The 12,989-nt window shown below is 40.2% G+C and overlaps 1 protein-coding gene across 1 annotated transcript in view; it reads right to left on the reverse strand.

Moving 5' to 3' along the window:
* snx4 (sorting nexin 4) overlaps window positions 1–8,225 on the reverse strand; it is a 53,896-nt gene extending 45,671 nt beyond the window's left edge. Inside the window, exon 1 of the mRNA XM_043693968.2 lies at window positions 8,062–8,225. The gene's annotated coding sequence lies outside the window, so the exon portion shown is untranslated. The remainder of the gene's footprint in view (window positions 1–8,061) is intronic.
* Between the last annotated feature and the right edge of the window lie 4,764 nt (window positions 8,226–12,989).

Raw genomic sequence — 12,989 nt, forward strand, 5'->3', positions numbered from 1 at the left:
TTAAGAGATTAATGTCAAAGGTGGACAACGTGAGCTCGAAAAACTTGAGATGGGAGGGCAGGAAAAAAAAAGCAAACTTTAGAGTTCAAGGCAAGGGCACAAGAGACTTTGGCCGATGCATTGTCATCCTTTTGGAGAGAGAATTGCTACTCACAGCAAATATTTCTCAATAAGTTTTCAATAACTTTATCATTACTCATTTTACTGCCATGACAAGCATTGTCAGGAGGTGACAATGAGCAAACGGTTATCCAGGATGTGCAAGTATAGTGCCAATGGGTGGACAACAACGGCTTAGTTTTTGATTTAGGTAAAATGAAAGATATTACTTTTAGAAGTAGAGCTGGCTGGAGCATTGGATTTTCCTCTGCAAGTAGCAGGTAAAACATTGGAGATCAAAAAATTACACCAACACTGTAACTGAAAAGCTTACATTGGAAATAGTCAATATCAATATGGACATAGTCATGTGAAATTTAAAAAATTAATCTATCATTTAGGTACACCATATTTTGGGTTAGAACAAACATGATCACCCCTCTAATTTTCAATCAACTGCTCTGTGAAATGGCCTAGCAAACTGTCACATAATGGTAACAATCACTACAAAGTTTCAACAAAGAATCGAAAATAAATGGTCAACCTGGCATCGATCTAGGCACTGGAAAAAAAAACAATAGTAGAAATGTAGGGGAGATAACAGCCTTGTGGTATTATCGCTGATCAATTAATCCAGATAATGTTCTGGGGACCTGGGTTGAAATCCGCCACTGCAGATGATGGAATTTGAATTCAATGAAAATCTGGAATTAGGAGTCAAATAATGACCATGAAACAAATCGTTAGGAAAACCCCACCTGGTTCACTAATGTCCTTTATTGAAGTAAACTGCAATCCTTATCTGGTCTGGCCTACATGTTGACTCCAGACCCACAGCAATGTGTTTGCAATTAGGGATAAACAATAAAACATTCGTCTAGCCAATGATGGTCTCATAGAAGGCTTTAGGGTTTTCCTTGATCCAACCAGTCAGCGACTTCTCCTAGCTAGCTTGTAACTCTTAAGCACCCTAACTGAGCCTTCATGTCTCACCCTAACATAAGCCTTCCTTGTCCTCTTGACAAGAGATTCAACTTCTCAAGTAAACCACAGTTCCCTTGCTCAACCACTTCCTCCCTGCCTGACAGGTACATAATCATCAAGGGGACACAGTAGCTGTCTCTTAAATAAAGCTCCACGTTTCAATTGTGCCCACCACTTGCAGTTTCCTTACCCATCCTAAATCTTGTCTAATCACATCATAATTGCCTTTCCCGCAGCAATAATTCTTGCCCTGCATTACATACCTATCCCTTTCCATCACTAAAGTAAACATAACCAAATTGTGGTCTCTATCACAAAGTGTTCATCTACTTAACATCTGGCCAGGTTCATTACCCAGTACCAAATCCAATGTGGCCTTGCCTCTTGTTGACTTGTCTACATACTGTGTCAGGAAACCATCCTGCACACATTGGACAAAAACTGACCCATCTAAAGTACTCAAACTATGGTATTTCCAGTCAATATTTAGAAAATTAAAAGACCTCAAAAACTACCCTGTTACTCACACTCCTATCCAGAATTATCTTTGCTACCCTTTCCTCTACATCTCTGGAACTATTTGGTGGCCTATAGAAAATTCCCAACAGGGTGACTTCTTTCCTGTTTCTAACCTCAGCCCATACTACCTCAGACAGTCCGGAGTTAAATTTTATCAAGTACATTTTTGTATATGCTTTTATTTTATGTAGGTATGCAGTAATGGCTGGTATCTATCCAGCCTCAAGTTAATTTAGCAAATTTATACTTCAATGGGAATTGCTGCATGTATTATATATTTTGAGTTATGTTTAGTCACAAAGCAGATCAATTTTCCTAAGTAATTAAAACTGTACATAGAACACCTTAAATCTTGTATGAAGAATTGTTTAGGATTTCAGTGGGTTGTTAAAAGTGAGGTATGTTTTCCTGAACTTCTCCAATGCCCCACCCCAATGAACTCTGATCTCTCGAAGGCGAACTTGCCATTGCCAAAATAAGAAGCTGATTCCAACAATCCATGCAATAAGTTCTCAAATCATTAAATCAATGTTTTGTGCCAGAGAATCTCATCATACAAAGTAGTAATGGTCCATAATTTATACTTTTATAGTTGCTCTATCACAACATTAGTCCTGTATAATTTGTTGTTTTCCTAATATCATTCAATAATTAATTTTTACTTGGAAATATAGAATTTGCATTGGCTTAGTGCATCTGTGGTATTCTTTTTATGATCTTTTGTAATATGACTGATGGAAATCTGCGCCATACACTGAGTAAACGCAACGTCCAGCCTGGGACCAATACGGTGGGTTCATATTGCAGCAAATTGGAACCGAAGTTACATTGGCTAGCGTCCAGCTGGCTGAGTCTGTAGCAAGTTAGTCCTGGGGGAGTAGTGCAAGTGCTTGGACACTTACAGAATACATTCTCTTTTTCCCCCACCCCCTTTTTCTTTTCTCTTGCAATGTTTTCAACTCCTTCGTAGTAAAATGAAAAGTGAGGATGTTTACAGGTGACTATGCAATATGCAACAGAGTCATAGAGATGTGCAGCATGGAAACAGACCCTTCAGTACAACCCGCCCATGCCGACCAGATATCATTTCTGACTCCTCAGATACTGAAGCAGGCTATGCAGCATGGCCTGGATAATATCCAAGTTTGGAATGGCACATGCCTGACAATAACTCTCTCCAACAAGAGATTCTAACCAATAACCTTTGCCATTCAAAAGGCATGATTATTTCTGAATCTCTTACTATTGGTATCTTTTGATTTGCCAGTGACCAGAAACTGAACTGCACTAGCCATACAAGTAATGTGGCTACAAGCACAGATCAGATGCCATAAATGCTGTGGTAGTAATCTGACTCACCAAGGTCAGTCCACTTGTGACATTCAAGTGTGATAGAATATTCACTACTTTGCTGGAGGATCACACCTCCAACCAAATTTAAGCTTCATGCCACCCAAGGCAAAGCAGCCCCCTGCTTGGCACTGCATCCACACAATTTACTCCCTCCACTAAGATGTTCAGCAGCAGTATGTACCACCTACAAGATGCACTGCAGAAATTTTCCAAAGCTTCTTGGACAACATCTTCCAAACTCAGGACCACTATCATTTAGAAGGGCAGAGGTAGCAAATATATAGGGAAAGCCACCACCTGCGAGTTCTTCACCAAGCCCCTCACCACCCAAACTTGGAAGCATTTTTGTTCTTTGTTTCACAGTGTAAAAATACTAGAACTCTATCCCAAACAGAAACAGTGGCTCTACCTGCAGAGATTGCACTGCAGTAGTTCAAGGTGGTTCTCGGGCAATAAGTATTGGCGATAAATGCTGGTGCTGCTAGTGGTGCCCACAGCCCATGAATGAGTAAAATTTAATATCAACTAATGTGTGGACCAGGAAGGGAAGAGAAGTTGGATAATCCAAAAAAATTCATGGGAATAGACTGACAGAATTCCCTAGTTTCCTGTTGTTTTATCCTGTTTTGCTCCATGGAAAACATTTGCTTTCTTGTCCAGTCTCATCCCACCTACATCTGTAGGTATTTAGTTTATGGTTGCTGTAGTAGTTGGAAATTTCATACTCATTAACAAATTATATTCATGTTTGAGCAGTTCACATGTCTATATCTGGAAACAAGGATTGAATGTAACAGCATTAGTAATCTACAATTGTGGATGATGTAATGTCTAATGATGGGAGAGGTATGAATGGCAGAAAGTTTTCTAAAATCAGAATATGGATCTGCATGCATCATATTCTTTCATAGAATGCGTGTCACTGGCAAAGGCTGCATTTGTTTTCTATCTTTAATTTCCACTAAAGCTCAGCTATTTCAAAAAGGTTTTTGAGTTGACCACACGTCTGTGGAGCTGGAATTGCATCTTGGCCAGACCAGGTAGGGATGGAAGATTTCCTTCCTTAAAAGACAGGACTTTTGAATGGTTTCATTGTCAACAATTCCAGATTTAGCAACTGAATTTACATTTCACCAGATACTCGTTTGAAGCCATAGCCCTAGAACATTAGCTTGAGCCTTGGGTGACATCTTTTCAACTTGAGAATGTAATATTCCCAGTACAATCTGTGATTTGCCAATGGAATTTATGTCCCTCTAATGTGCTTTCAGTTTGAAAGCGTTTGATTTGGAATGTATCCAATATGAAAATAAACCCTTGAACAATTTTGCTAAAATTTTCCACTCTTCAAGCTTTTTAATTTTCTCATGTTTTTGCTTTCCTTCCCCCCAAATCACTTACTATTGTTCCCCGCACCCTACCCCCTTCTGTTCAAAAAGTAAACTGTGTAAGTGAATTAAAGTTGATTGGCATATCCAAGGTTATAACACAGCCTCTCATTGGTCAGGAAGCATGGACATCTGAAACCAAACTACTTTTACACCTGGCAACTTTTTTCAGTGAAGGCAAAAAAGTGAGTACTGCAGATGATGGAGATTAGAGTCAAGATTATAGTAGTGCTGGAAAAGCACAGCAGGTCAGGCAGCATCCACGAAGCAGGAAAATCAATGTTTCGGGCCAAAGCCCTTCATCAGGAATGTGGCTGGGAGTCTCTGGGGTGGAGAGATAAGTGTAAATGTAAAGCCAACTACTTCCAATTAATTCATTTTAATTCTTAAAATGGTGGTGTACTGAATATTGACTACTTTTATATAATGGACAGGTGCTTGCTTATGACCAGAGAACAAATCGATCTCAACCATAAAATGTGCAAAGAAACTAAAACCAATACAGACCTAAATGCTACCATGCACACCTAAAGTGGTCAAAAATTGGGTATCATATGTTCCAGAAGTAGATTGTAATAAACTCTTAAATATGGGGGTTTCAGTATAATTAGTTAAACTGTATCAACACTTATTTTGGGATGTTTAAATGTATGGAATTACACAGTTCAGTTGAGCCATTTATTCCATTTATACCTGAGAATGTAGCCACCTCTTTGCAATTATTGGCAATGAGATTGTCTCTCTAACTGTTTTCTAAATAGTTTTTTTAAAATCACAACACCAGGTATAGTCCAACAGGTTTATTTGGAAACACGAACTTTCAGAGCACTGTCCCTTCATTCCAAATAAACCTGTTGGGCTAGAACCTGGTCTGTTTGATTTTTAACTTTGTACACCCCCATCCAACACTGGCACCTCCAAATCATTCTAAAATATGGCACTGGAAAAGCACAGCAGTTCAGGCAGCAACCAAGTTGAGATGGAGCTGGAGGAAGGTAGCTGGAAAGGCGATAGGGGGTAATTGTGATAGGTCAGTGGGGAGGTGGAGTGGATAGGTGGGAAGGAAAATGGACAGGTAGGACAGGTCAAGATAGCGGTACCGAGTCGGAGGGTGTAAAACCCGCACCCACACCTCCCCCCTCACTTCTGTCTAAAGCCCCAAAAGATTGCTTCACATCCAGAGATTTTCCTGCAAACCCACTTACCTGAACTACTGTATCCGTTGCTCTCAATGTGGTCTCCTCTACATCAGGGATACAGGATGCCAACTCGCAGAGCATTTCAGGGAACATCTCTGGGACACAGAAACAAAACCACCAGCTTGTGGCTGACCACTTCAACTCCAAGGACATGCAAGGCCTGGGCCTCATCCACTGCCAAATCCAAGACACCTGGCAACTGGAGGGAGAATGCCTCGTCTTCCGCCTTGGAACACTTGAATCACACGGCATCAATACCGACTTCACCAGCTTCCAAATCTCCCCTCCCCACACCTCAACCCAGATCCAACCTTTCAACTCAGCAATGCCCTCTTGACCTGTCCATCTTCCTTCCCAACTATCTGCTCCACACTCCTCACCGACCTATCAACTTCCCAGCCATCTTATCCCCAGCTCCACGATCCTATTTATCTCTTAGTCCCCCTTCTCCCCCATTCCTGATGAAGGGCTTATGCCTGAGACACCAACTCTCCTGCTCCTCAGATGCTGCCTGAACTGCTGCACTTTTCCAGAGCCACATTTTTTGACTGATTCTGCAGTCCTCACTGTCTTATTTTTTAAAATGGTCTCGAGGGCCACACATAATTTTGTTCAACAAGATGGGTCAACACCATTTTTTGAAAAGTAACTGGAATGAACAAGACATGCCAGTGATATCTCCAGGGAGTCTATTAAAATTAGTGCTGCATTCAACATATTCTCCACTATTGGACAGGGGAACAAAGATCACAATTTCCTTTAGATTTATTTTAAAAAGTAATCCTGATAAGTTGGATAATAATCTACTCTCCAAATTTATAAATTGTTTTGTAGTCACTGAAAATCAGTAAGGGTGATAAATCAAAATTAAACTAATTGACTGTAGAAGTACAGTCATTTACCACATTGTACAATAAAACAGACATTTTGCTCAAACAACAGAAATAGCAGAGAAATATTCTGGTAACGTCTGTGATCAACAAAATTTAAAAGTTGACAGATGAGGCAAGCCGTAGTATACAATGCAGTCAACTTCTCTTGTGATGTTTAAATATTAAAAAACACGAATAATAAAACATGAAGCCCATATCAAATATAGAATTATTTAACACCTAATTGTAGTGAACTAGTTTGGTCAAACATCTGACAAAGGAGTTCTTGTAGTGCAAGTTGTAGTGTAGTTCCTGAGCAGGAGGTTCCGGAAATACGTTAGATCACTGAACATACTGGACTAGAAGGTGCCTCAAATGTCTGACAAGGAGCATCTAATCAGAATAGTATAGCAAAGTATTGCATAGATACATGGTCCTCTTCCAATATGCAATTTCAAAAGTTTACCAAAATGTTTTTAATGCTTAGTTGAGTTCTTCTGATAGGCAAACTCCCACAGCAAAGACACAGAATTTGCATTTCCACTTTCAAATCTACCACCTTTTTTTGGAGATGCCTTTTTAAATTAGGTGAATACTTTCAAAGTAAAATCCATTTTAGTTATCTCTCAATTCATATTTTCTGTCAATGCCACCAGATGTTTACCCAGTATTCCCACCCCCAAATCATTTTTACAGCCAAATCTGGACAAAGAAGAAAAAAAAGTGATTAAATATACACTTTAGGCATAAATTCTATAACATTAGTTACTTTCCAATTTTTGGGCCAAAGCTTTAACCAAGTGTCAGTTGATACATTCTTTTGCATGCTCTTTTTAAAGTTAAAAATTTATAGACAAACATCTCTTCCCATTAAAGAAAAAGCAGTCCCTCAATTCTCAGTGCATTTGCTCCAATAAACAGTGTTATTTAACAGCTCTAAGGACTAATTTAAAGTAAAACGTATGTTGAGAATTCAAACTAAGTATATTATGCCCAAAAGGTGCTGGTTTTCACATGCACTGCTTTTTTTCCCTAAGAACCACTATGAGGAATGTTTCTAAAAAAAATTAAGAATCTATTCAGATACTAAAAATCTTTCAATGGAAGTCCACGAGTATTTGGAGCTAGAGGATGCAGTCTCTTGCAGCCTAAAGGTCACTGGACCTCTAAACACTATCTTTGCCCTCTCTATACATGCTACCCGAGCTGCTGAGTTTCTCCAGCACTTTTTGTTTGTGTTTCAACCTTGGTTTTATTGCCATAAGTAGCTGTTTAGTTAAACTTTGAATATTAATTTAAAAGTAGGGTGCTTAGCTGACTCCGTTTGGTTTTGCCCATGGAAAGCCAGTGTTTTTTTTTTGACATGTCAACAACATCCTTCTGAGCAGCCCCAACGCTGAGCTTTACGGCTGGAGTAGAAGAGGTAAGTTCAGAGCAGCTGGCATGCAGAGCCGCCCACAACACAACACAACCCAACCCATCCAACACTTACCTTCGCCCTTCCCTGTCCCCACAAATATTTGCACTCAGCTCACTCTTTGCCTGCTGCCATGATCTTATGCTGTACCAAAATCGCACAATCAATTTTTTTTAAAACACCGATTGATCGTTCAGCTACTTTCCGTCTGACATTTTATGTTCACTCACCTCAGAGAGAATGCACTATTGAAATGCTTTAATGCCAAATCTATCTTGACCGTGGAAAATGAAGAGATTGAACACTATCAGAACGTAGTGTGAAGATGATAAATCAAACAATACCAGAATTCCCTACGCAGGCCGCCATTAAAGATGGCCGCCGGGCGCCATCTGCGCATGCGTAGCGTACCGCACGACGGCGCGTACTGACTTCACATCACGAGCTGCTGGTTGACAGCGGTTGCAGCGCATGCGCGATTTGTGTCCTTTCTCGATTGTCCCCATTCGCGCATGACAGAAACAAGACTGTGAAGAGTTGGGGGTGTGTTCTTGGAAAAGCGCAGCAGGTCCGGCAGCATTCGAGGAGCAGGAAAATCGACGTTTCGGCCATATGCCCTTCATCAGGAATGTTGAAAGGTTCCGGACCGAAACGTCGATTCTCCTGCTCCTCGGATGCTGCCTGACCCGCTGTGCTTTCCCAGCACCACACTCTCGACTCCGAACTCCAGCATCTGCAGTCCTCACTGTCTCGTCTCCTACAAGACCTCGATGTGCAAGTCTGAAAATGGGACGCATGTGCGAAGTTTAATTCCCTGCCCCCAACCGAAACTGAATGTACGGCAAAGTGAGAAAGGAATGTTGTTTGTATTCCTTCATGGGGTGGGGGGTGATGCTGGGTGTCAGTCCCTAATTCGCAGGGCTACTGAAATTCTGAAGAAGGATTACTCGGCCCGGAAAGTTAACTTTTGATTTCTCTCGGCAGATACTCCCAGACCTGCTCAGTTTTTCCAGCAGTTTCTGTTTTTGTTCTTAATTCACAGAATCAATATGGTGTCAAAGGAGATTATTCGGCCCATTGTATTTGCCCTGACTCTAACTTGGGTGCCAAATTTCTGCCTTTGCCTCTACCACTGCCTGGTGTTTCTACATAGTCATTCAAGTGTTCTCACAAATGTATCAATTGATCCCATCACCACCACACTTCCAGCAATCCTGTCCCAACCTGAACCAGTGGCTATGTTAAAAGTTTTTTTTTGCTTTGTATTTGATTTATTTGCAACTACTTTTAAACAGAGTGTGGTCTCTATTTCACGATCCTTTTACAATTGGGAACAGTTGTCCCTACGTATACTGTCCAAATCCCTCATGATTTTGACATCTTATTTCAAATCTCCCCTTCACCTTCTCTACAAGGAAAACAGTACCAAATTCTCCAATTTATCCTCGTAACTAGTGTCTCATCCTGGATTTATTCTCATTTACCTCTTTTGCACTGTCTCCAATGCTTTCACAACTTTCCTAGAATGTGACACCCAGAACTGTACACAACACTCCTGCTGAGGTCTAACCACTGTCCTAAAGTTCAGCATAACCTCCAAGCTCTAATACACGATGCCCATGTGAATGAATATAATACTACATGCTTTATTATTAGCTCTCTCTAACTTCTATTATTAATGATTTACACATATGTACACCCAAGTCTCTCTGCTCCCGCATTCCTTTTGGAATGGTACTCTTTATTTCATACATCACCTCCCACACCTCAATGTTGAACTTCATCTGCCATCTATTTGCTCACTCCACCGATTTGTCAATGTCATTTTGAACTTTTTACGTTGTCTTCCTCATGTAAAGACCGGTATCTATTTATTCTTGCATTCCTGATAATGGACTGAAATGGGAAAAGGGCTGTTTTAAAAATGAAGTCTTGCTGCACATTTTAAAAGCAATTTACCTGACACTCACTGTAAGCACTCAGTGATGGTGGGGGGATGGGGCATGTAATTACAGATAAGCTGGAGCTACAGAGCAGACGATTAGTTTGGTGAATGGTGACTGGTTGTCAATGACAAAAAGCCAAACACAATGTGATTGGCTCCCAGGTGACCAATCCTGATGAAGGGCTTGTGCCTGAAACATCAATTCTCATGATCCTCGAATGCTGCCTGACCTGCTATGCTTTTCCAGTACCACACTCTCGACTCCCAGGTGGCTGAATACCTGTTTGGTGTGAATGCTTTTACAAATGCAATTTTAGACCTCCGAAAACAAGGGAATTGATCCTTTCCTCCGCAGTTAAAATTGCAAACCTGAAGAAAGCCAATTTATCCTCTCTCATCACTTGCTGTCAGCTGTGGCTCTTAGCCAATAATTCAGAGAACTTATAAGTCTGAGCCAGTCATCCTGTGCCTCCTGCAAACAAGTGTAAGTACCTGGAGAGGTAAAAACAATCATCTCAGTAAACCCCAGTCTACAGACAAATGAGCTATTTGTTGTCAGCCAAAGCTCCATTGGTACACAATCCTTGGCTCCAGCCAGTCTGCAAACTAGATTGCCATTACTGCTTGAATAGAGACAAAAAAACTACAGATGCTGGAATTCAAAGTAGACTGGCAGGAGGCTGGAAGAACACAGAAGTTGACATTTCAGGTATAACCCTTCTTCAGGAGGTGAAGAAGAGTTACACCTGAAAAGTTGACTTCTCTACTTCCTAATGCTGCCTGGCTTGCTGTGTTCTTCCAGCTTCATTACTGCTTGAATAAGCAGCTGTATAAACCGTACTTATAATTGGCATCAGGTTAATTGCTTTTACAAAGTACAGCAATCCTCTAAGGATCGGTGCTGGATCCACTACTTTTCATCATTTATATAAATGATTTGGATGTGAGCATAAGAGGTATAATTAGTAAGCTTGCTGATGACACCAAAATTGGAGGTGTAGTGGACAGCGAAGAAGGTTACCTCAGATTACAACGGGATCTTGATCAGATGAGCCAATGGAAGTGGCAGATCAAGTTTAATTTAGATAAATGTGAGGTGCTGTATTTGGGAAAGCAAATCTTAGCAGGACTTATACACTTAATGGTAAGGTCCTCGGGAGTGTTGCTGAACAAAGAGACCTTGGAGTGCAGGTTCATAGCTCCTTGACAGTGGAGTCGCAGGTAGATTGGATAGTGAAGAAGACGTTTGGTATGCTTTCCTTTATTGGTCAGAGTATTGAGTACATGAGTTGGAAGGTCATGTTGCGGCCGTACAGGATATTGGATAGGCCACTGTTGGAATATTGTGAGCAATTCTGGTCTCCTTCCTATCGGAAAGATGTTGTGAAACTTGAAGCAAGGATGTTGCCGGGGCTGGAGGATTTGAGCTATAGAGAGAAGTTGAATAGGTTAGGGCTGTTTTTTCCTGGAACATCGGAGGCTGAGGGGTGACCTTATAGAGGTTTATAAAATCATGAGGGACATGGATAGGATAAATAGACAAAGTCTTTTCCCTGGGGTGAGGGAGTCCAGAACTAGAGGGCATAGGTTTAGGGTGAGAGGGGAAAGATATAAAAGAGACCTAAAGGGCAACTCTTTCAGTCAGAGGGTGGTACGTGTATGGAATGAGCTGCCAAAGGAAGTGGTGGAGGTTAGTACAATTGCAACATTAAAAAGGCATCTGGATGGGTTTATGAATAGGAAGGCTTTGAAGGGATATGGGCCAGGTGCTGGCAGGTGGGACTAGATTGAGTTGGGATATCTGGTCGGCATGGATGAGTTGGATCGTTCTTGGTTTATCTTTTCCATTTCAGTCCCAAATCAAAAATACAGAAAAACAAAAAAGTAATTGTCTATACACTATAGTAAAGGTCACAGCTCCACTCATAAGCACAGAAAGTCCAAATGAGGCTAAAGAGACAGGACAGTTAGAGGAACATGTTCTGGGTTTTTTTTTTATTGTGTGGTGACCAGGTCAATTGCTAAACAAAATGCATCAACTGAAGTCAAAGTAATATCACAAGTGGATGTTAGAGTAGTAAAAACATTCCTTAAAGATGAGGACAATTCAAAGGAGGTGCTTGGTATGTCTTCAGCTGGGACTCAGAAAGCAGATGTAGAATCAAATAAGATCGCACAAACATCTCACAAAAATGCTGAGGCTGAAGAGGTTTCTGAGTGTTCTCATATTAAGATATCTAATGAAAAAGTGCACAAAGAATGAATGGTAGTTCATCAGATAATGCTACTGCCCTAACATTGTGATGAGATATTGCAGAGTAGCACAGGAAATGTGTATGACAAGACATAGAAATTCAGAAAATTCATGCAACGATAAATAGGCATTTTACCTGGCCAAGACTTTATAAGACTTAATTATACTGCTCTTCCGTAAAACATACAATACATATCAAGTAGTAGAAAATCTTCAACTCAGTAGTCAAACTGTTGCTTTTAATACTTATGCCCATTTTTGAAGAACCATTCAATGAAGTGTGAGAAGATTGTGTAGGACCATTATGAAAAACAAAAGCTAGACAGCAGTATTTCCTCACAATTATGGATATGACTGCTGATTTTCATAAGTTACTCCTTTGAAAAGCAATTGTAGCAAAGATAGTAGTGGAAAAATTATCTGTTTTTTTTCTCATTATGACTGTCAAATGAGATAAAATTTGACAAATGCATAAACCTCATTTTAAAAATTTTTCAATGCATAACCAGCAATCTGAATATAAATCAACTGAAATCTTCCACCTAACTCAGAAAAAAAAATCCCTTTTGGAGGCCTGTATCCTTTATTAGCCTAGTTGATCCCCATACTCTTCAGCAAGCAGTTTTGTCTATTTATTTATTAAAAAAAACACAAGATTGATGTATGTTTTATAAGTGAAATTCACAATATAAATATCATAAAACATTCTGGAACACTTCATTAAGAAAATTTGGATGTCAAGGCACATAAGGTAATATTAAGGCAGATGGCCAACAGCTTGATGGTTCAGATAAGCCATAAAGTACATCTGGATGGAAGAAAGAGAACTACAAAAGCACAGGGATTTAGGGAGGAATTTCTATAGCAAAGGGGCTAGGCACATTCACCAAGGGTGTTATAATTGGAATTGTGAATTGAGATGTCAGGGCTCCAGAATTAGATTAGTGCAGATATCTCTG

Source organism: Chiloscyllium plagiosum, unplaced genomic scaffold (genome assembly GCF_037043375.1).
Source record: "Chiloscyllium plagiosum isolate Xiang-an unplaced genomic scaffold, Cpla_swu_hap1 HiC_scaffold_7, whole genome shotgun sequence".
NCBI classification, from domain to species: domain Eukaryota; kingdom Metazoa; phylum Chordata; class Chondrichthyes; order Orectolobiformes; family Hemiscylliidae; genus Chiloscyllium; species Chiloscyllium plagiosum.